This window comes from Pseudochaenichthys georgianus, chromosome 15 (genome assembly GCF_902827115.2).
Source record: "Pseudochaenichthys georgianus chromosome 15, fPseGeo1.2, whole genome shotgun sequence".
NCBI classification, from domain to species: Eukaryota; Metazoa; Chordata; class Actinopteri; order Perciformes; family Channichthyidae; genus Pseudochaenichthys; species Pseudochaenichthys georgianus.
This window is the reverse complement of record NC_047517.1, coordinates 19560124-19583951: the sequence shown is the minus strand read 5'-3', so window position 1 is coordinate 19583951 and position 23828 is coordinate 19560124. Positions and strand designations below refer to the sequence as shown.

At 41.3% G+C, this 23828-nt stretch overlaps 1 protein-coding gene across 2 annotated transcripts in view; it reads left to right on the top strand.

Annotated features, from left to right (window-relative positions):
- pde10a (phosphodiesterase 10A) overlaps positions 1–23828 on the top strand; it is an 87163-nt gene that overhangs the window by 8984 nt on the left and 54351 nt on the right. The window lies entirely within an intron of this gene.

The following is a 23828-nucleotide window of genomic DNA, read 5'->3' as shown; positions in this document are numbered from 1 at the left end:
CTCTGCCCTGACCTTTGATCTCCATGTAGATACATGGTATGAGATTTTCACTGCAGGGATTACATAATTAATCATTCTGAAAACATTTGTTAATCTGGCATTTAATGAAAATTAAATGACATTCTTCTAGTGCTGTAGTGAAATGTATGCTTTCATCAGTCTTTTTTCTAACCTTCACAAGTACGATTTCTAGTTCTAACCAGTTGAGTCTCAAAAGTAAGAAAAAGCAGTGTAACATCCCAATAGGACCTAAAGCACTCTTTCCCACATTCTGTATTATAGTAATAATGGCAATCTTGAATTGTATTCAAACTTTAAAAAATAGATTCATATATTATATTATATTTTTGGAGTGGTCAATATTTTTAGCATTACAGAACTGTAGGCTGTCTATTTGTTTCTTTCATATTTTTACCCGTTTGCTGCTCCCCCCAAAGTAAAATTATTATTGTATTTGCCCTGCAGTCTTTCTTCCCATGAAGTCCCACTGTTGGTTTTGTGAGGGTGTAGAGTAGACAATAGGTCACATGGAACTTCTTCTTTTAAACAGAAGAAGCTTCACTGGTACGGCAGCTTTGTTGATCAAATATCGTAGTCATAATAACATGATATACTCCAAGTTAGTAAAATAAGTCTCAACAAACATCACTTTAGCTAACATTATATTAGAAAAAAATAAAGATGAGCAGTCCATATCGGCCATACAGTCCACTCACAATAATTTACATTTCCTAGCTCAACTTTCTAGTACATATACTTTCGTTTGTATTTGTATATTGTAAGTGCATAAACCAATGAAACACACCACAGCATTTATAAATCTAAACTGCAATTCCCATCCCTAAATGGGCCGTTAGAATACATACATTTCGGGATTGTTGGAAACGTCATTTCAATCTGTCTGTACACACAAACTGAAAGATTGACATTAAAATGTACTTTGACTTTGACAAAACATAACACAAACTTTAAAAACTCCCTGAAGTGAATAAATCACAGTTTTTGTTCCCTTTTGCTGCCATCGTGACTATAAGCGAGCGGGGAGACAGAGCTGAGTGAGACTTTCTCTTCTTTGTTTGAGAGGGAGACACACCTGTCAAATATCTGCTGAGTGCAATGTTCTTGTTGCTTGCCTTTCTGACTGAGCCGTTGCCAGTTTAAGGGTCTGACTATTAATTGATTATTGTAAAACTCAAATTAACCACCATTACCTACCAGACTGCTACAAAGACCAGCTGTAAATAGGATCCCTTTAGTTTAAGATACCAACCCAGTCTCATGGCATTTCGTGTTATAGTCACGACATTTAATCTATTGATTCACGTTCACCAACACGATTTCCCCCTTTTTTCCGTGTCACACAGAACGATTTTAAAAGCAATGTATTTCTATTGGTAGTATGTTTCGTGCCTGCAACACGTCTTTTTGTCCGGTCGGGTCTTGGAAGACCGGAAGCTGTGTGGTTCATAAAAACATTTTCTTCCTCAATATCAAGCCACGATTATTGTTTTTATTTTAAATCGTATCATGTCGGACTTTTTTTTGCCATCCGCGAGGATGTACTGAAATCAGAATACTGAAATCTGTATTTTTTTAATCTTTTTTTCCTTCTAATTTGTTATTCTTTTCTAAATAACACACTGTTATTTACTCAACAATAACACACAATTATCCTTGTTTTTATTTATTTGTTTAATTCTATAATCTGGGGCTTTTTTGGCGTCCGTCAGGAACTGAATTTAAAAATAAATAACCGGAAACAGACGTAGGCCCAATCCCAAACCACTCCCTCGACCCTACCCCTCCGTGACGGAGTGAACTCCGTCTGTAGCCACACTCGCAGCTCAACGAGGCTCCCTCCTGTCAGATGGAGGTAGTAAATACAGCAGCAAGCTTTGGGACGGCCTCCCCTCTCTCCGGCAGAAACAGGAAATGCCGTAACTGTATGTCACAACGGTTTCAAATCAGCATCTCTTAGACAAAAAGTTTAAATGAATAACTCAAATAAAACTCCAAACATCTTTCATTGTGTTTTAAAGCTGATGTTTATAAGCTTCTTAGTTTTTGCAACGGTCTGTAAATATACACAACTTTATAATAAAAAGCACACATTTACCTTTTTCTAGACTAAACACAGGTATGATCCTAAGTTAAAAACATATGAGGTCATCATGAGGTTGTTAACATCGCAGTTTATCAGTGGATGTTTGCTGGAACTACTTTTTAACAGCTTGTTTCCCGACGGACACACACAGCGTGACTCCGGTCAGGTAGAGACCGGTCTCAAGTCAGCACCGCTGCAGACTCGCTGTTTGAGGGCTTGATAGCCCACACCGCTCCACACTCGTTGCTTTGGAACAGCCCTTAATATGGCGGACCCTCCGCGTGAACGCGCAAACGGAGGGGTAGGGTGTAGGGGGCGGTTTGGGAATGGGCCGTAGTGTCACGATCTGTCTGTGTTGTGTCTTGTCTTTTTCTGTCTTTGGTTTCATGTTTTATTTTGAAAAGTGTTCACACCCTATCTTGCCTGTTGCTTTCTGTCTGTTTTCCCTCCTACCTGATTACCCGATTGTGTTCACCTGGTGCCCCTGTGTTTTCTCCTCCCTCCTCACCTGTGTCTTGTTTGTGTGATTAGTCTTGTGTGTATTTAAGTTCTGGTTTTTCTATCTGTCATTGTTGGTTCATTGTCTGTCTTTGACTGTGTTCACGGGTTAGTGTTCTGTTTGTTCCTTAAAAACCTTGAAATAAAGTTATTTGTTCTGTTTATTCTGCATTTGGGTCCTGCCTGCTTCACTCAACCTTAACACGTAGGCCTATATGGGACATTTTGAGCATCATTGCGATACACACCCATAGAACTGATTACCCAATATCCTCAGCTATGGTTTAAGCTCGGTGATTGGATGTTTTAGCCGCAATGCATGTTGGGATATGGTATTAATGCGATATGAAATCCGAAAAACATTTCGGAGTTTAGGATGGCCGAAGACACTACACTACCCACAATCCTCCCTATCATTTGGGACTACAGTCCCGTTGCTTGACAAACCCTGTGATTAATCTTCAAGCTTTGGGATTGGATGTCAGAGTGGCAGTGTGCCAAGGTTACGCCGAGCGTCAGACAGCTCTTTGAAATGGAACGAAACCACGGCAGACTATCCAAAACTGGACTCGAACGGGACCAGTATTAAACACATCGGTGTTATCAAATTTAAAACATATAATTACTAAATGGGTGAAAATTGCTTGTGTCCATAATGTGCAGCTTTAATATATACCCACATGACAGCTCATTGTTACTTTGTAATTCTACTCCACTACAATTCAGAGGTTAACTTGGTATTTTTACTCCACTACATGTATTTTAGTTACTTTGCAGATTCTGATTAATGACGTGAAATATAAACAACCCTTAAATCAGACTTTAGTTACACCTGAGTAAAATTCAGGAAGGTGATTGTCAAGTGCTAACAATCAGGCGAGATATTAGTTGGTGCTTGAGAAAACTAAACATTTATCTGCAGATCCCTATAAAGTATATTCATTACTCGTTATTCTCTAATCGTTCAATAAAATCTGTATATGATGGCTATTTTGCACATCCCTTTCAAGATTTCAAGATTTTCAAAGGTTTATTGACATATCATATACACAACTATGGTGTAGTTATGCAATGAATGAAAAACTTGGGTCGCAGGTTTCTCAACAGTGCATTACAAGACATCTATCAATATGTGTGTGTATACCTCCACCATTAAACTGTCATATTCAACACATTTCTTATACTATACATACATAAGAGTATAACTCATATGTATAATATCAGTTAAAATAAGTGCTTCAACATAGTTAACATTGCAGGAAAGCAATATATTATACGTTAAGTACTTTATCAGGCTTAATATTTATATTTTGATAGATACCCCCAAAGCTTTTTTCTTATTTAAAAGAAGACCTTAACCTAAAGTATTCTTTAATGTTTAAATACACGTTAATTAGTTTTTCTGTTTTGCACATCGTCATATTAATATCTTTGTACATCCGGCACTATTTTATTGTAGAGATCACTTACAGTATCTTCTTGATTTTTACATTCTATATTTCTATCATTGACCTTCTACTTTCCCCCTATTTTGTATGTACTCTTAATATTTTTTTCATCAAATATAACATATTTTAAAAATAATTCAATAACGTGCTTTAACCATTAGGCGGTGCACACAAGGTACACACAGCATACAATGCCATAATAACTTTGCATTATTAGTGTAGGACACTTATGTATGTATAACATATGAAGTGTAGTTTTATTCTTGTTTTCACATAATTTTACAGGATATTGCTATATTATTTCACATGTTTTACTTCTACACATTAATATCTGATTTGTAAAAACAGAAAGGTATATCCATCATTTAATGGTAAGCTATTGCAATTCTGATTCCATAGATGTGTCTCCCATCACCCAAAACCCCTGACTATTCTCTCAACTCAGTATTTACATTCTTTAATTCAAAGAAAATCAGTAATATCTTTAAGTCCTGATATAAATCCTTTTATATCAGCTGTGCACCGTTATGGGGTAAATAAACACCATATCCCAGCGTGCATTGCGGCTAAACAATCCAATCACCGAGCTTAAACCATAGCTGAGGATCTTGGGTAATCAGTTCAGTGGGTGTGTATCATGGATGTATAATAAGAACTGGATACAGCGTGGGAGGCGGGGCCTCATTCATTCCTATGAGAGTTGCTCATGAGCGCATGATGATAAAATGGCCCAACTTTTGAGAGAGTGAAACGTCACAAATTACCCGGCATGCCTGAGAAGTACCCGTATGTGCACTCATAGCGCATGCGCAACTTTAACCAACATGCTCGTTCACATCAAGCACATCAATTTGCGTACACGTAACAGCACCGCACGTTCATGACAGCATGGTAATGGATTGTTATTATGCAGTTAGCAGCTAGCGGCTAGCTAGTAATTATGCTAATGTACACATCAATCGTTATGTACTTCTATTATGCTGTAACAGGATCTAGTGATATCCAACAGAGCTTCATTTAGCATGAAAGAATGATTGCACTGTATATATATATATATATATACATAAATATATATACACAGTGCAATAAACTTGTTAGTGCAATAAGAAGCTACAGGAACGTTAATCTACGTCGGTAATATTAACTTTATTTAATACAACATTTACGGTACAAGATTTACATCATACAGCCCATGTAGTATAATATTTTACAAATGATGAATTACAGCAAACATGTGCAATATAACCATTATTACAGCTCCGTGGGCAGTAAGGCGATATGGGTCCGTTGTTATTGTGCATCCATGGGTAAAGAGAAACTCATGTAGTACTGAACACGTAACATGAACGTGCCGGGCGGCGCGGTCCCGTGGGTTAGATGCGCGTTCATAATGCCGAGGGAAATAACTCTCAGAATAACGTTATTAGCACATTTTTACAACTTGAGGAACGAATGTTTTTAATAAGGGCTATACAAGTGTTCATACTGGGTAGTTTATTTAGTTTAAAAAAAATTATCCAACGAGTTACAGACCATTCTTTCAATGGGAAAAAGTGTTTCCGGGCCTGGCAACCAAACGGATGTGCAGTACCGCCGTTTGGCCAGCACGAATATTTCCATCTGAGTCCGGCGCACTTCCTGGGGGCTTGGTGTGTATCTGTTTCCGGTTAATTTATTTTGAAATTCAGTTCCTGACGGACGCCAAAAAAGCCCGAGATTATAGAATTAAACAAATAAATAAAAACAAGGATAATTGTGTGTTATTGTTGAGTACATAACAGTGTGCTATTTAGAAAAGAATAACAAATTAGAAGGAAAAAAGATTAAAAAAATACAGATTTCAGTATTCTGAGGCTCTGAGCCCCATTTATTTTCCTCGCGGACGAAAAAAAAAGTCCGACATTATACGATTTAAATAAAAAACAATAATTGTGGCTTGATATTGAGTAAGAATATGTTTTTATGAACCACACAGCTTCCGGTCTTCCAAGACCCGACCTGACAAAAAGACGTGGTGCAGGCACGAAACATACTACCAATAGAAATACATTGCTTTTAAAATCGTTCTGTGTGACACGGAAAAAAGGGGGAAATCGTGTTGGTGAACGTGAATCAATAGATTAAATGTCGTGACTATAACACGAAATGCCGTGAGACTGGGTTGAAGATACACATACCTTCAATGTCATGTAACAATATGGCCTTTCAAAAAGATACATTTAGCAAACTGTCTGTGAAAGATAAGCTAATGAATTGTCTAGCCTGAACTAGACTCTGGTATTTACCATATGTAGCCTGCACCAAATTGGGTCGGATTATCCAGTTATGTCCGCTCAGGTCGGCAGGTTTCATCACTCCTTCTCCTTTAGCTCCGGAGCACCATTGGCAGATAGAGGTAGAGAAGGAGGTGATCCAGCCATGTTGGAAGCTGGGCAGCCTCTCCTCATCCTCACATGTAGGCTGTGCTGTTAGGGAAACATGGAATTTAGCAAGAGGCTTGTCATAGATATTGGATGTGCAGACAGGTCTGATTTTCAAATAAATAAAAGCATTTTGAAAGGGAAAGTAAGAACCATCATCCTCCTCAGGTTCCCTGTTACTGTCAGTGAGTCCATAAAAGGCAACCTTCAGCAGATCAGCCCATTTCCTGTTGACAAGCCAGTGCTGCGCTCTTTTGGAGGGACATGCAGGCAGCTATAGTATTATTAGTGGACACTCACCCTTGGGCCCTTTGGGACAAAATGTGTTATCCCTGCTGCGTAATCTACACAGTTCTTCAACTGATGCGACAAAAACATCAGTCTTTAATAATTCATTTGCAAGGGGCCCTTAAAGGTCCCCTATTATACTCTTTTTCATCAATATATTATTGTTCTCAGTTATATAAAAAACATGTCTCTGAAGTGTTTGGCTCGAAATACCAAACAGATTATGCATTATAGCGTTCCGTAATCCCCCCTGTTTCAGCCCTGTACTGTAAAAGTACTGATTCTCTGTCTGTTACTTTAGATGAAAATAAGGAGCCCCTCCCCACGCCCCTCTGTGAGATATTTGGTTAAAAAAACACAATGGTGCTCTAGGAGGTGATTCAGGTGATAAAGTGGGCGGGGTTACCTTGGTTGGTTATTGGCTAATGGTTACACAAGCCAACAAATCGTTATGACATCATAAAGTGGCCAAAATCTGTACAGCTCATTTTCAGACAGGTTTTTAAATGGATCAGGACAAAAAGTGAGCTAATCTTTCTTCCTCAAACTTTCAGAATCTCTTTACACAGAGGGGACACATGTTTATGTTTAAAATACATGAAAAAGTGGATTTAGCATAATAGGTTACCTTTAACATTATGTCACGATGTGAATGGAAGTCCTCCAAAATACAGTACATGTTGCAGCTGTGCATGCCACACACTGGGCTCAGGCCTACTTACTGTATCCACTGAGAAGATGGACTCTTGGTCCTCATAGGGCAGACTTTACCATGGTAACTCCTCATCTGGAGCTAATTTTGGCCTATATCTCATCAGGACAGGCTACAGCACAGAAAAGAGGTGGAGCATCATTTATAAATTCCAAATGAGGATCTCATTGAGGGCTTGGATCCAGGTCAACATTGTTTGTTACGAATGGGTGAAGCAGGTAGGACTCAAATGCAGAATAACGAAAAGCGAGCTTTATTAAATAATAAAGCTGTGGCAAAAACAAGGCAGAATCCAAAATATCCAATAAAGCTGCACAAGGAACACAGACCGTGAAATAACATGGAGGGGAAACAATGAACCGACATGGAGCACAGGGGAAGACTAGACTAAATACACAGAAGGGTAATCACAGAACAAGACACAGCTGGGCAGGGGAGGAGAAACACAAGGACAACAGGTGAACACAATCGGGTAATCAGGGAGGGAAACAGACAGAAAGCAGACAGGCAGGAAACGGGGGTGAACACTTTACACAATAAAACCCAAAGACAAGAAAAACACCAACACAGACAAAACTACAAACGTGACATAACATGAGAATCGTGACATTGTTGCCACAAAGAGAAAACCGTCAAAGCTTCAGTTGTATATACAGCAGTTCTGGTTTTAATTCAAGAAATGTGTTTCACTTGAGAGGGCAATGGGAAATACAGGTTAAATAATCTGAGAATATTCTCTTCTCCCTGTCCTCATTCAAGTCTTGGAAGTCTTGGATATGCATTTGCAGTTATAGTGGACCCAGATCAGATCCCATCATTATCAGATTTGTAGAATCTAACACTGCCTGTATATATACTTTCTAACCAGTTTCAAAAGAAGTGGGTGGATGTATGTGAAAGTGAAGCCTTTGATGCATTGTGGTGACATTGCACCAGTTTACATGCATTTTCTGCGCACCACTCACTCGTCTTATGTGTAGTATTCATTTTTGCTGGTTATCACTGTTTGATATAATGACACAACAATCTCATTATGCTGATTGTGTTCATAAATGGAAAAGGTTAATTATTTTTATATTATCAACTGGATAAAAATAATCCAAATATGCAGTTTAAATGCTGCTACAAATTATGTTCATTTGACAATCTTGTCATATTTTTGCAATATTAATTGTATTACATTACTTCCTAATTTTATCAAGGGATTTCTTTATAATTTGTTAATGTGCTTTATTTATATCCTGTTATCTTTATTCTTGCTTTTGTGATATATAAAAACACACCTCTTACACAATCCTTTAATGTATACCCTCTACTGTATCACTAACCAATCTAAAGAGCTTTCTCTCCATACCAAAATCAATTTAGACACAAGCAGTGTTTGTGGTTGTTTTAAAAGACCTCAGCAACACTCACTGCATGTCTTAACAGGCAAACAAACATAACCTATGTTGCATAATGTGCCATAGACAATCTCAGAAAGGTGAGAGGAGGAGAAGGAGAGAGAACAATGAGATTAATGGCTTCGATGTCCTAAGAGGAAGAAGAAAAAACACAAAACACAAAGAGGTTGAGGAGAGAACATTGAACGGTAAACAAAGATGTCATATTCTCTCCTGGGATTGAGGACGTCTGAGCGAGCAACAAACCTTTCCTCTGGGTCGGTCTAATATACTACAGTCTGACAGCAGTTATTCAAAATGGCAATTATTAAGACGACAGAGGGCAGGCAATGATGTGCTGTGATTTGTGTTACCATTAACCTAAATTATGCACCTATCGCACATTTGTCCTAATGGATCACAGTGCAATGACGTCCATTGACGTCCCGTTTCAGACGATCCGCATTGCAGTCACATGCAAATTTGTGCATGTCAGGCTGTGTGTAAAACTGGAACTGCTTTTTTCTTTTTCATTATTGCATTTTCTGACAAATAAGAGTAAACAGAGGCAGTAATATGCTCATTGGTAGTTGAACTAGTTGCGAGCCAAGCTGTGAAGATGTGCATAACTCCCTCAGCCCCCCAGGGACCCTGTATTTTCATGGGCCTGCCTCTGACGTCAATGCTCCGGCTGTCCTGTGGATTGTCAGAACAGACTATTCAGTTGGGGGGGAGGGGACTGGAAGTCTCTGTGGTGTGTGTCTGCCGCATGTGATGTGTGTGTGTGTGTGCCTACGTGGATGTAACTTTGCTCCATGTGTATATGTGTTCATGTTTGCGTGTGCTTGCATGTGATCTGTCAATGTTTCACTTACATCTGGGGTGTGTGTGTGACCGTGTGTGTGTGTGCAGAGTGCAAAAAGCTTGTACAGTGCCTTGAATCAGAAATGTGCTTAAGTGGATGAGGTCTGTAATGTGGGGGTAGGGGCGAGGCTGTGTGTGAACAAGCGCACACACATTTGAAGATGTGCAGCTCTTATGTTGGGAGACAGAGGCTGTAGTCATCAGGAGGTTGTTTGCTAAAAAACAGCCAAGAGGGGAGAACAGGCTGCATGGCTGCCGACCACTGCGCATTTCAGTCAGCTGTTGATCCCCCAGCGGTCGACAGTAAAGCTGCTCTTTCACCAACAGCTATAGGAACCTTCTGCATGTGACAGACACACACCATAGACACAGGAGATTTCAGCGGCTTTCATCATCACCTTTCTGCTTTCCATACGTTTCTCCGTAACCCACATGCTATCCATTCACAGAAGGGTATGGGATTTGGTGGCAGGATAATGTTGAGAGAGAAAAGAGTGCGCACTGCCTGTCCAAATTGATACAGATCAAGCTGGGGAGAGCCCTGGCGGACATTTTGAGGTTTTCTTGGGTCTGTGGTGCTTATAGTTAATTTATTCCAACTGTATATCAAATAAATAAGAGGGACTGTGATGCAGATTTAGCCAAAAAAACATCTGTTCATGATCTATCCTTTCCTGTAGATATATACTCTAACATTTCCTTAATGCAGCAGACTGTATCAAAGTATACTTTTCAAGCTATATACATGAGTACAGATTGAAGGTACTCTACATGCATCTTCCCTATACGACTCAGCTACATTTCAGACGGAAATATTGTACTTTTTACTCTAATCATTTGCCAGCAATATATAAAAGTTGCATTTGCACAATATACAATCCTGAAGCCTAGTTGATGTAGATTGTAGATGAAACTATATTAAATATAAACAGTAAATACAATCTGAAATGCAACAATTCCAGCTTGGTTGGTGAAAACAATTTGACACTTGCTCCGAGTGACTTTAGCAGATTACTCTTTAATGCAGGCCTTTATGAAATTGTTCAAATTTGCTCCAGTGAAGAGAACCTTTTTGCACATTAATTCATCAAAAATAATATAACTTTTGACACTTTACATAAAACACAAACCTTTACTCGGGTAACAATGCTGTTTTGTCACTTTAAGGTCAAATATTGAATTGTGGCCACATCAATGGAGAAGCGATAAATCTGAGTGTTATGCTGTTAATACGATTAGCGAAGTTTAAAATGAAAAGTTCTGGGAAATGTCATAAAAATCCAAGAATGTCAGGGTCAATGTCAGGCAATTTGATCCTTTATACCCTCCACATATGCCAGGCAGCTCTCTAGCAAATGTGTTCTGAACAATATGCAACTTGCTTTGTGTATTTAAAATAGCTCAAGACTTTCTGGGATAATTCTGTTGATTCTCTGTCGTTTTTCTACACATGCATCCCAACATAATACACTTGGATGCCACTATGTGAAAGTGCAAAAACACAGCTTTCTGTGTAGAGAGAATGTTTCCATTTCATACCGAGTAGACTTAACTACACACAATTGAAATATCAAATGGTTAGACAGGTCAAGCTGGTCAGTTCACTTCCTGTTATGTAATAATAATTCAAACTTTAAAGCAGTTGCTCTGCCACTTCTGAGAGCCATGGATCAGAGGGGTTCACTGGCGGGTCAGAGACACAGTTGTGGCATCCCTTGTGATCTACCACATTTCCCTATAAGTTCTCCACCCATAACCGTCTCACATAAGCTCATAAACTTCCACTCATCAACTTTGCTTGGAACGTTTAAAAGCATTTGTTTTCTATCTCCATTTCCGTGCTACTTGAAGTGTAGGGAGGACACACAGAGGTGAGGAAGTTGAAGGAGCTCAGCTGACAGAGAGATACTTTAACTCAGAGCTTTGTCTCGTTTACTTATTGTTTAAAGGTCCCATCATGTCATGGCCATTTCTACTGATCATAATTCCATTGTTGAGGTTTACTAGAATAGATTTACATGCAATTTTCCAAACTCACATTGGTTTCTCATACAGCATCTCTGTATAGCAGGGGTGCCCAACCTTTTTTGAACCGAGAGCTACTTTTAAAGTTGCCAGTCTGCCGAGATCTACCAGTCCAAATAGAGAGGCGTCGCCATTACTGACAGCCTACTACCAGGTAAATACACACTTCTACTTGTATAAAACTGACCTTTGTATGATTAATACTTCATAAAATACTGCAGATCTTTTATCTTACCTCTTTCTAATCTACACGCATACAAGTATTTAACTGAAGTTACACAACAGTGTTGTTGATACAGAGTTGGAGTTTATTCACACGTCACAAACTACAGTGGGTAATGTTTTCAAGAAACATTGAACAGTGCTGCCACATATGACACAGGAAAAAAGAAAATACTCTGAACCCTTTCTTTGCCATGATATAAAAATAGTGTTGCTACAAAAGTATAAATGAGGCTTACTAATAAGACAACTCAGATCTGAAGCTACTCAGGAATCTGCTGCCAAAGTGCAATAATAAAGACAAAATTAATAAAATCAAACCCTTTTTTTGTTGCATTTTAGTAGAATATAAAAAGAAATGCCTTTAAAATAGGATGCAAGCAACACTAGTTTCTTAACCTGAATTGATAATAGACTATAATCAATTTAAACAGAACAGATCTGAATGTTTGCATTCTTATACCATTTTGTACAATAATTATAATGAATAAGTTCAAACAAACTCAAACGTACAGCTGATTAATAACGGTATCTAACTTGAGTTTTTATTATATCAAAAACCTGTTGAAATGCTTCTGTTATTTTTACTGTCCCCCAAAAGTGCGTCGCAGCCTCCAGGAAAGCTTCTTTCACAACTTCGCCGTCTTTGAAAGACTTGATAAGAACGTGACTGACACGATAAGATGCTATGGTAGCAGCCTTGCTCTTGTTGTTGGGCCTGGTGAAAATGGACTGCTGTACATTTGTCCTTTCAGGCCCCTCCCCTTTTGGGGCGTAGGGCAGAATTAGGAGAGAATTCCGTCTCGTAGCGTTTGTGCACTGTTTTGAAATGCCGCTCCTAAATTACCCTTCTTCGATAAAGCCACGCTCGCATTGCAGATGAGACAGATGGACTTTGAATTGGAATAGATACAAAAATAATCATCCTCCCACTCGGAGTGAAAATTATATATTTTTGGCTTTTTTGCTTCTGCCATAATTGCGGTCTTGTTTGTGTGCGGACTGTCACTCCTGTTGACACGGGCCCTTTCTCATTTCTCGAACTCCCCTCCTCGACTCCCCTCCTCGACTCCCCTCCTCGACTCCTATCCTCGATACTTAGTCCCGCCCACAGGAGATGCGAGCGGAGGAGCCGAGGAGGGGAACCGAGGAGAGAGGAGGGGAAGCAGCAGGCGGTTAGAGAAATGAGAACTCCTCTCCTCTGAGTGGTCATTTTAAAGAGACGTCCATTAATGATGACAGGAGGCAGCAGCCCTCTGTCTGATGGACAGATGTGTTCATGACGACTTATATATTTACTTTGATTCATTCACAGTGCGGTATAATGAGACAATAATGGCTACAGATGCGGACACACACACACATATATATATGTATATATTTATATAAATATATACCATTTCAGAATCAAGCAGAGCACTCTCATAATAACGTAACACTATCAGAGACTGGATATATCCCCCCCCCCTCTCTGGTCGCTACAATGTGGAAAATAAATTACGGGCCAAAAGTTTTATTTACAAGTATTAAAGTAAGCAGAGGACACCAAACCAACTGACACCTGTCTGTCTGCTGCATCGACGCACACACTGTACCACACACACCTACACCACACACACACGCATATACAGCTCCTAAAACAGGCTACAGCCGTGGTGTATTTTATTGTGAAGCACTAAATGGTTTTAGAAAAATATCGACTCTTTTTTTGTAGATATCTACTAAACTAAAGCAAAAATAGTAGGCCTGTTCTACTGAGTGATATATATTATACACACTGCTCTGCTTTCTGCACGGACCTCACATCTGTTCTCACTGTAAACATCGCGTCGCGATGAAAGCAGTTAATAAAATAATATCCAGGGGATGCATGCAGAGCTGTCATTGGCTGAGATAAGTCCGGCCGTGCGTCACGAGTCTTTGAAACATCTCTGTTGCCGGAAATGCATCCACGAAGCAGCCGTGGAGGACCGTGGAGGACCCATCAGTGTATCCTCGGTTATAGCTCCTCCAGAGAGCCTCCTCGACGCTCGATTATCGGTCCTCGAAATGCATTTAGAGAAATGAGATGTCCTTCAACATGGCGCGCTGAAATTCATTTCCGGGTCACTACCGGAGGACCGAGGAGTCCAGGAGTCGAGGAGGGGGATTTGATGAAATGAGAAAGGGCCACGGACTGACGGACAACGTCAGTGAACTAGTGCCCACTGCCCACCAGCCACGCCCCCACACATGGGGTCACGCCGGCCAATCACAAAGCTTTGATGCGTTCAAGTGCATTATTCTGGCACAGGAAGATTATGTTATAGGACATTAACGATAAAACCGAATATTGTTGTTCTATTTTTAGACACATCTCGTGATCGACTGGGAATCTCCCCGCGATCGACCGGTCGATCGCGGGGAGATTCCCAGTCGACTGGTTGGGCACCCCTGCTGTATAGGATGTGTATTTCACTCTCTGTCCTAAACGGCTTGTTGGAGCTCCTGCCCCCCCCCCTCCATATGAGCCCACTGTGCTCTGATTGGTCAGCTCGCCCGCTCTGTTCTGATGAGTCTACGTCCACCGTTACAGCGGAACATCAGTGATTATGTGTTACAAGGGCGTTAGCAACCAGAAAATGACACCAGCAATGACAAACAGATGAGAATGCTGCGTGGGATCTGGGTGCCGTGTTGGCGGGACGTTGAGCGGCTCCCTGCTGTGAGGAGCGGACAGTGTGAGCTGGGTTCATTTCCTGGTTGCTGCGTGGGATCTGCGAAACAGCGAGACATCGCGAATGGACGCGGGAAGGGGGGTTGCTGAGCAGTGGCGAGCCGTGACTTTTATACCTAGGCCCTCTGACCTCTGATCAAAGGCTGACAATGTGCGGCATGTTAGTTTTATTTTACCTTAATGTCTAGATTTATTTGGCTTCCCCTTCGGCATTCAACCTCCCAAATGCCTTGGCATTCAAAATATTATTCCACTAACACATGCTTTCTTTATTGAAATTCATTAACACTTAAAATAATCAAAAGGCTGTGTTATGCGTGTGAAATAAACTGATGTATCACAGTGAGACACATTCTTCATTTAGGGGCTTTTCTCATCGTGGTGAAAATGGAGGGAAAAGCGACAGAGTGTGTCAGAGAGAATCCATTATGTTATATGTGACCTCTGAATGGACCAGCTGCTCGAGAGTGAAGGAATGCCAGTGATTGATAGCGCTCGTGCTGACGCAACCCTCCTCGGCTCCCACACCTCTCTCTCTCTCTTCCGATATGATCAGTATGTAATGCTGCAGCAGTGAGGGAGTCTGGCACACCGTATGCTGTATCATGTTGCCGACGAGCTGTCGAGGTGCTCTGTGAGCGCTGATAACACGGGCACACATCTACAAAGGTTGCAGAGATAGGGAGCTCAATTCATTTGGAATTTGATGTGGGATCCACACTCATATTATTCACACTTAAAGAAAAATAGATTCTCTTTCATTTACAGCAAGTTAATACTTGCTGTCAGTTTTAGATGTCATGCAAGATTATGTTAATCGATTATAAGTTTGCTGTAGGCCTATGTTATTTTTACTTTTGCAATGTATGGCGCACATTTGCTTCACGTCAGGATTGTTCTGCTCTCTGTGAATGAATTATGCGTCTCTTTTCTACATGGATATTATAGTGGAAATATAAACATTGTTGGCTAGCTTTAAGGCACTTTTTTTTTACAGTTAACAGGAACTTAGTGTGGCCTTGTCAGAGACAGCTCAAACTGATGCAGGAATTCCGCTGACTAACACTTGATTCTGAAAGTAACAAAAAAGAAGAGGAGAAAAAAGTTCTGTCTCAACTGCAGTATTTTATAATCTTAAAATTGTAGAGACCAAATTATAGTTCTGCATTCTTATAATTGTGCTTTTATGTATTCTGCTCCCATTGTTTATTCACCAGATTGTCTTCTCCAGTCAGTGATGAATGTAAAATGTTCGTGGCTGACCTGATTAGAGGTTAATTGGTTTATTTGTATCATTATAGGATTGGATATTATTAGTATGGGATTATAACATTTCAGTTACACTGCAGATGTGCAGCTTTTGCAGAAGTTAGTCTTTTGCTAATTGATTCAACTACACTGATTATTATTTTGTGCCAATTCAAGGCGATTTTTACAATTAGAATTTATGTAAATGAACTCCTGAGAAAATAAAGTGAATGTATTCCTTTAGTAAATGCGAGTCTCTGCAGATATTTGAAGTCAGGAGCTGAAATATCAATAGTGATCCCTAAAAAGGCAGAAAGACTAATCTTATTTGCCTCAGAAAAAATAACCTTGTTTAAAATCTCAAGTCAGATAAGAAAGGAATTAGACTGCTGATGTTTAGAGTCTAAACTTTGGACTGACTCCGCTTGTTATCTCACTCTCACATGTACACACATGGTTTGTGTTTTCTGTACATTGAATATGCTTTATAAGATGCACAGCAATGAACGTGTGTTAAAATGTTTGCCATTCATTTTAGCCGACAGATCTCTTTTTGTCTGACTGTGTTTGACTGTTCTGGATGATGGTAGCCTACTTATTCTACACAAGCCATTCATTACATTTGGTTTGGTAGTACCCAACCCAACTCTGCAGATGAAGCCCTGTTTTTGAGAAGGTCATAGGTCAGGGGCAGCACTTGGAAACACTTCAGTGCCTTGCTAAATGGCACGCCTGCACATCAGCAGGATGCTTACTCTGTGCTGGACCTCGGTTATTGCATGCAGAAATTAATGCTCCATTAAATTACTGCCATGCTGTAAATTTAGAAGTTGTCGCTGTCTCCTCCTTGACCACTGACCATGGACCAGGAAACAGCAGCGAGGCTCTGGAGAGCCCACAGGCATAGAGAGGCGAAGTCCCTCCCTTTCCGGGGGAGCTCCATGGGACCTTATTTCGGAAAAATTATGTATTGAAGTCAATGGGGAGAGAAAGATCATCTTTCGATTCCATTTGAATTGTGCCACGAGTTACACATATGATCATAGGCGGCACGTGAGGCTCAGGTTTGGGAAGGCTAAATAACTTTTGTTACCTGACGCTGCCCGCCTCCGGCGTCTATAGAAAAGAGATCAACTCAGTGTGCGGAGTTTAAATCTCTCAAGTCATATTACAGGAAAAAGGAAATACAGTTTAAACTGCCGTATGCAGAGAAGACGCCGACGTGTCGCACTTATCATTCATATCACATCATCAATCTGATCATCGATCATATAATATCACAATATATTTCCTTATCTGAGTCAGCTTCTCGAGCCGTATCTGGCCGTGCAACACTTACAGTGTCACATACTGTATGCAGAAGTATTATTTTAAGCAACACATTAAGTTGACGAAACACTCAACTCAAATGTAATTAAAGTCAGATCCACTCGTGTCTTAGACGGGGCAGTGCTATCATAAAACTGTTAATGTACGCTTTCAAACACTCGGTAGTTTATTTATTTTGTAACCATGTTCTATATTCACCTTGCAGGTGCAACTATGTGGCTTGTATCCTGGATTATATGTTTAAGTCATGGATGTTTGTCAAGTTCATATTTGTCTAATATTAGTTTACTTTTCATTAATGAAGTATGACGCTGCGCTGTCAGTACACTTGTCCCTGTTTGTGATTGGTCAAATGTTGCTAACCCCGCCCCTTTCACGTGAACGCGCTCTCAGCTGGAGAGAGAATCCCTGGCTTGATTTACCGAGTTGATAACCAGCGTCGGAGGACTGCATAGCGAGATCTCGTTTGTTAGTTTGTTGTTGTTAGTTTGTTTATCCAGGGTATGTTGAACTGGCTTCGTAGTACAGGGCACAGGTGGCTGCATAGCAGCGCTAATGTCAAAGACACAAACATTATACATTATAATTTTATTTTACCAGGATGCAGTGACAAAAATATTTGGGAAGGCTTAGCCTTCCTTAGCCTACAGTACCCGCCGCCCCTGCATATGATGTTTGTCAATTTAAAAGATAATTTTGCAAGTCAAAAAATAAAGTGAATGTATTCAGCGCTAATATCAAAGACACAAACATTATACATTATAATTTTATTTTACCAGGATGCAGTGACAAAAATATTTGGGAAGGCTTAGCCTTCCTTAGCCTACAGTACCCGCCGCCCCTGCATATGATGTTTGTCAATTTAAAAGATAATTTTGCAAGTCAAAAAATAAAGTGAATGTATTCCTTTAGTAAATGCGAGTCTCTGCAGATATTTGAAGTCAGGAGCTGAAATATCAATAGTGATCCCTAAAAAGGCAGAAAGACTAATCTTATTTGCCTCAGAAAAAATAACCTTGTTTAAAATCTCAAGACAGATAAGAAAGGAATTAGACTGCTGATGTTTAGAGTCTAAACTTTGGACTGACTCCGCTTGTTATCTCACTCTCACACATATAAATGTGTCGTAAAACTCTGAAGTAACACTTTCTTTTGTATGAAACCGCTCAATGAACTACATCTCCCGTCTCGCACCAACACCAAGACGGCCATCACGTTAGCACATTTCACTTCTTTCTTTCAGAATGAGGCGAAAAGTATTAAAAGAGGTGAAAATCACTACAAGTCTGGGCATGTTGAGAGCTGTACATACACAAAAGGGGAGTTAGTCGGTTCCGTAAGAGCCAGAATGCAGGACCGGGATTCTGGGATTTGTAGTCTTTCTAGTTGCGTATTGTTCATAGTCAACATATTTCAACAGTTTTACGACAAACTGTGACTTTTTTGACATGGAAATAATTTTTTAAGATTGACAAACATCATATGTGTATTTCGTGGCACAATTCAAACGGGATCGAAAGATACGTTTTCTCTCTCCATTGACTTCAATACATAATTTTTCCTAAATAAGGTCCCATGGTGGTCACCGGAAAGGGAGGGACTTCGCCTCTCTATAGAGAGGCGAAGTCCCGCCCATCTACTTCCGACCATAACCCTAACCATATAAAAGAATACATTTATTAACTACATTATCTAATTTAGCTGTAGCTTTTATAAACAAAACAAAAGACGAATTGACCAGTTGTTGAACCAGGGACCCTGCGGTTGAGAGTCATCTGCTTTCCAGCTGAGCCACAGCCCACACACTGGATCTACCTGAAAACACTGCACCCTATTTATTCCTGTATTTATTCATGTTTTTATTCCTACATTTATTTATGCTTTTATTTATTTATACATGTTCCGACCTCTATATAAGTGAGGGTCTGAGCTCTCTTAATTCCATCGTGTCACCGGGCCCGGGTACAGGAGGGGCAATATCATTCTCATTATACATCCATGGGTATGAAGCAGTCACGTGGTGTTGAGGGGCATCAAGGCTTCGTTTGTCATCGGTGACGTCACTGGCCCAAAACGATACAAGCCTCGATACAAGGTTCACAAAAAGCTTCAGGGATTACTCGACACACGCTCCGAAGCAGGGCGGACTGGGACTAAAAATCAGCCCGGGACTCTCGACCGGCCCACTTCGGTACCGCCGGCCCACCTCGGTACCGCAAGTAAATACCGCTAGTAAATTGTCAACGGGGGGGGGGGCACATCGTCCGACCGGCCCACTTCAGTATCGGCCCATCGGGATTCGTCCCGAACGTCCCGATGGCCAGTCCGCCACTGCTCCGAAGCCTCGGCGCAATACGTAACATCACTACATACTGGGTAGTTTATTTAATTTAAAAACAATTATCCGCTGATTTACAGACGTTTCTTTCTCAATGTTAGTCAATGGGGAAAAGTCTTTCTGGGCCCAATGACGTTACGGACTGATACAGAAATTGTAGTACCGCCGTTTGGACACAACGAATATTTTCATCAGAGTCCGGCACACTTCCTGGGGGCTTGACTTTCACCCGAAGTCCCCGGCCGGAAGTCCCCAGAGTTGGGGACTGGCTTTAGTAGAAGCTGCTGGGAGTCCCAGGTGTTGTGAACGCAGACACCTCCTCATCACTCCACCGCTCCCATGTTTTGTTTTTTTGTGTTGCCATAAGTTAGTCTCTCTCCGTTGGTGCGCTGGGCTAATGCTAATGATGCTAATGCCAGCAAATACAATGGCAGCTTCACAAAACTTTTGGGAGTTTTACGAGGCGTGGTTTGCAATTTGCCCAGCCAATCAGAAATGGGAACCTTTTTCTCCGAATAAACACCTGCTAGCCAAGCCCATCCACCTGCTGCAGCTAACGTTAGTGCTGGAAATCAACCCATAGATGATCTTGGAACTGATCAGCCCAACCAAATTGTTTTAAAACAGCACCCTTACAGCATCCTCACTGGCAGGAGGCGTTTGTTTGTCTCTGCTTGGTATCACAACCGAGCAGGGTCGGCTCTAGAACAAATCGAATGGGGGGGCAATCATTTACCAAGGGGGGGCACACACTGCCGTCAACAACCAACGCAACTTCAAAAAACATGCTGTAAAGTCTATTGTTTTTCACACACATTGCAGGGGTGTAGTGCTATTGTATAGCGCACCTATGACTTGTGCATACATGCACGGTTGTGGCACGACCACCAAAACATAAACATATGGACATAGGCCACCATACAAAAAAAGTGTGCAAATGTATTTATCCTATCCATGTGAACATGTTTTAGGTGGGGGTGGACCCAGTGGCGTACCACCGGGGCCCACAGCCGTCCAGGGGCCCATGCAAAAAAAAAAAATTATATTTACAATTATATTTTTTGGGGCCCCAATGGCATTGACTGGTTCACGCAGTCTTCAAAGTAACCTAGCAACCTAAATTAATTTGTAATTTGTCTGTCGAATGACCTTGCTCCCTTTCATGTCATGTGATACCTTGCGTGACGAGCGAACCGTTAAATCAACATCAAAAGTTATATGTACTATATAGCAATAGCAGCAGCAAGATCAGCAGAATTATAACAAATTGAATAGCTAGCATTTATAATGTACAGCAAACCAAAACACAAGAGCGGCGCTCAAAAGAGAAAGGACAAGAGAGAACAAGGAGATGTAAAGGCTAAACTAACAAAATTAGACCGTTTTTTTTTTGTCATACATCGTCCTCGAAATCGAACGCTAACGTTGGTAATGTTGACGTGCAGCGGCAGCCGGAGCCGGAGGCTAACAATAGCTCACCTGCCTCACCATCGTCTAGCTCCACAAGTGAAGCTGTATCCGTGGCTGTGCGACCTTCTTCTCCAGCCATGAGCCAGGAGGAGAGGATGGATTTGGCTGTGCCCGGCGGTGGTCCTACAGTTCCCGCAAGGGCCCCTTCCCCAACCGATAGGGGACTCTATGGCGCTATTGAGACCCCCGACGCCAAGATCAAAGGCTATATTATAGCAACTGGCCCATGTAGGCCTACCGGCCCATTCTCCAGAGACACACATCAAGGAAACAGGTGTTTCTCCAAGATCTATTACACCACCACTACCAGAGCAGGTATCAAACTGCCACGGACATGGCTGTGTTACTCCCCCACCCTGGACTGTGCCTATTGTGAGCCGTGCTGGCTGTTCGCAGACCGAGGTGCACCGTTCTAAAGTGATGCGTGGGTCAAAGGAGTTCGTGACTGGCAACATTTGTCTGCGAGGATTGACTCACATGCACAATCTCAGGTCCATGTCGGAGCGTGTGTCATATATGAACAGCGGAAGAAAAACGGGAGAATCAATGCAAACATGGAGAGGAATGCAAGGAATGCTAATTACTGGAGACAGGTACTTGAGCGTATTGTCAATGTTATAATCACTCTGGCCACTTGTAACTTGGCTTTTAGAGGACATAGGGAGATTCTTGGACAGCCCAACAGTGGAAACTTTCTCAGTATGATAGAACTTTTAGCGTGTTACGATCTGGTTCTGAAAGAACTTGTTGAGCGACCACAAGGTTATGTGAAATACTTGAGTCCAGCTGTTCAAAATGAGATAATCTACATAATCGCAAAGCGGGTGCAGTGCGACATTCAAGTAGAAATAAATAATGCGCCGTTTTTTTCTGTGATCATGGACACCACCCAAGATATTTCCAAAAGAGACCAAATTAGCCAAGTGTATATTTGATTTTGATATACTTTATAATCCCCGTGGGGAAATTGTTTCTCTGCATTTGACCCATCCTAGTGTTAGGAGCAGTGTGCTGCCATTTTGAACGGCGCCCGGGGAGCAGTGTAGGGAACGGTGCCTTGCTCAGGGACACCTCGGTAGCACTTGGTATTGCCGGGACTTGAACTGGTGACCTTCCAGTTGCCAAGCCAAGTCCCTATCGACTTCGCCACCACCGCCCCAGTATAGATATGTGACAATCCAGAGGGATGAAAACGACAACGCAAAAGATATCCTGATAAACGAGGCTTTCTTGGGGTTCGTGGAAACAGTGGACACGTCAGGTCGTGAACTCTAAAAGAAAATCCTGGACAGCATAGAGAGTAACGGATTTCACCTGAGCATGGGATACGATGGCGCGGCAAACATGAGTGGGGTCTATTCAGGTGTGGAGGCCAGGATCATGGAGATGGAACCGCTTGCCAAATATGTACACTGTGCTGCACACAATTGAAATCGGACACTGAATGACTCCGTAAAGAATATAGCGGAGCTGCGCAATTTTTATGATATTGTTGAGAGGCTTTATACTTTTTTCAGCCAAAGTATTAAGAGATGGTAACTCCTTTCCGGTATCATGTCATCAGAACTCTCAGAGCATGGTAAAGTTACCATGAAGCGCCTCTGCCCAACCAGGTGGTGCTCAAGACATGATGCAATTGCTGCCCTTAGATACCGGTATGTAGATATCATGAAAGCTCTAACTAAAATCGCGCTGGTCAGCGAAAAGAGGGAGGAACGGGACGAGGCTACAGCCCTAAAAAACCATATGGAAAAATTCAGCTTTATTTTTCTTGTCATACAACAGACAAAAATACTGGAAAACATGAATTCAGTGTCAAAGATGTTGCAGGCAAAGGATGTAGACATCCACAAAGCTGTTGGTGTCCTCCAAAACACAATACAGGCCCTATCTGCATACCGAGATGACTTTGACCAGGTCAAACGCACCGCTCAAAATCTTGCTGAGAGATGGGGAGCGCAGAGCGAGTTCACGGAAATTCGCAAAAAGAAGGATGAAACGCCACTTCGATGAACTCAGTCAAGACGAGAGGCTTAGTAATGGCGAGAGCCGTTTCAGAATAAATGTGTTCAACGCCAGCCTGGACATCATTAACAGCCAGCTGTCACAGAGGTTCACTTCTATGCGTGAAACGAACGAACTGTTCCAGGCTATCCACCCCGGGACATTGAACCGTGCACAGGATAATGCCCTTCACCAGCACGCGCAGCGCCTCGCGGACCACTACAGCAGGGATTTATCCCCGAGTTTCCCCGTCCAACTCCTTGCATTCAGAGCCTACTTTAAGACTGAAATAGCTAAAGAACCATCTGTGAAGGATATGACCAAGATGCTTATTGTGGACCACAGCTCAATGGCAGCCACATTTAGCGAAGTGTGCACAGCATTGCTGTTATATCTCACCATACCTGTCACTGTTGCGACCTCAGAACGCTCATTCTCAAAGCTCAAATTGATTAAGACGTATTTAAGAAGCAGCTTCGGACAAGAACAACTCAGTGGATTGGCAACACTCTCAATAGAGAACAGCAGGGCCCGGAAGTTAGACCTGAGCAGCGTTGTTGACGACTTTAATAATAATAATAATTCCTTACATTTATTATAGCATTTATTTGCTGAGCGCAAGGCCCGCAAGATTAATTTCTAATGGTGATGAGTAGCTTTTCTCTTGTTATGGAGAGGGATCGGAGATTTAAATCTGTAGCAATGTAATTGTGACCTCTCTTATGTTGGAAAATGCGCATGGTGCGCACCTAACCTGTGT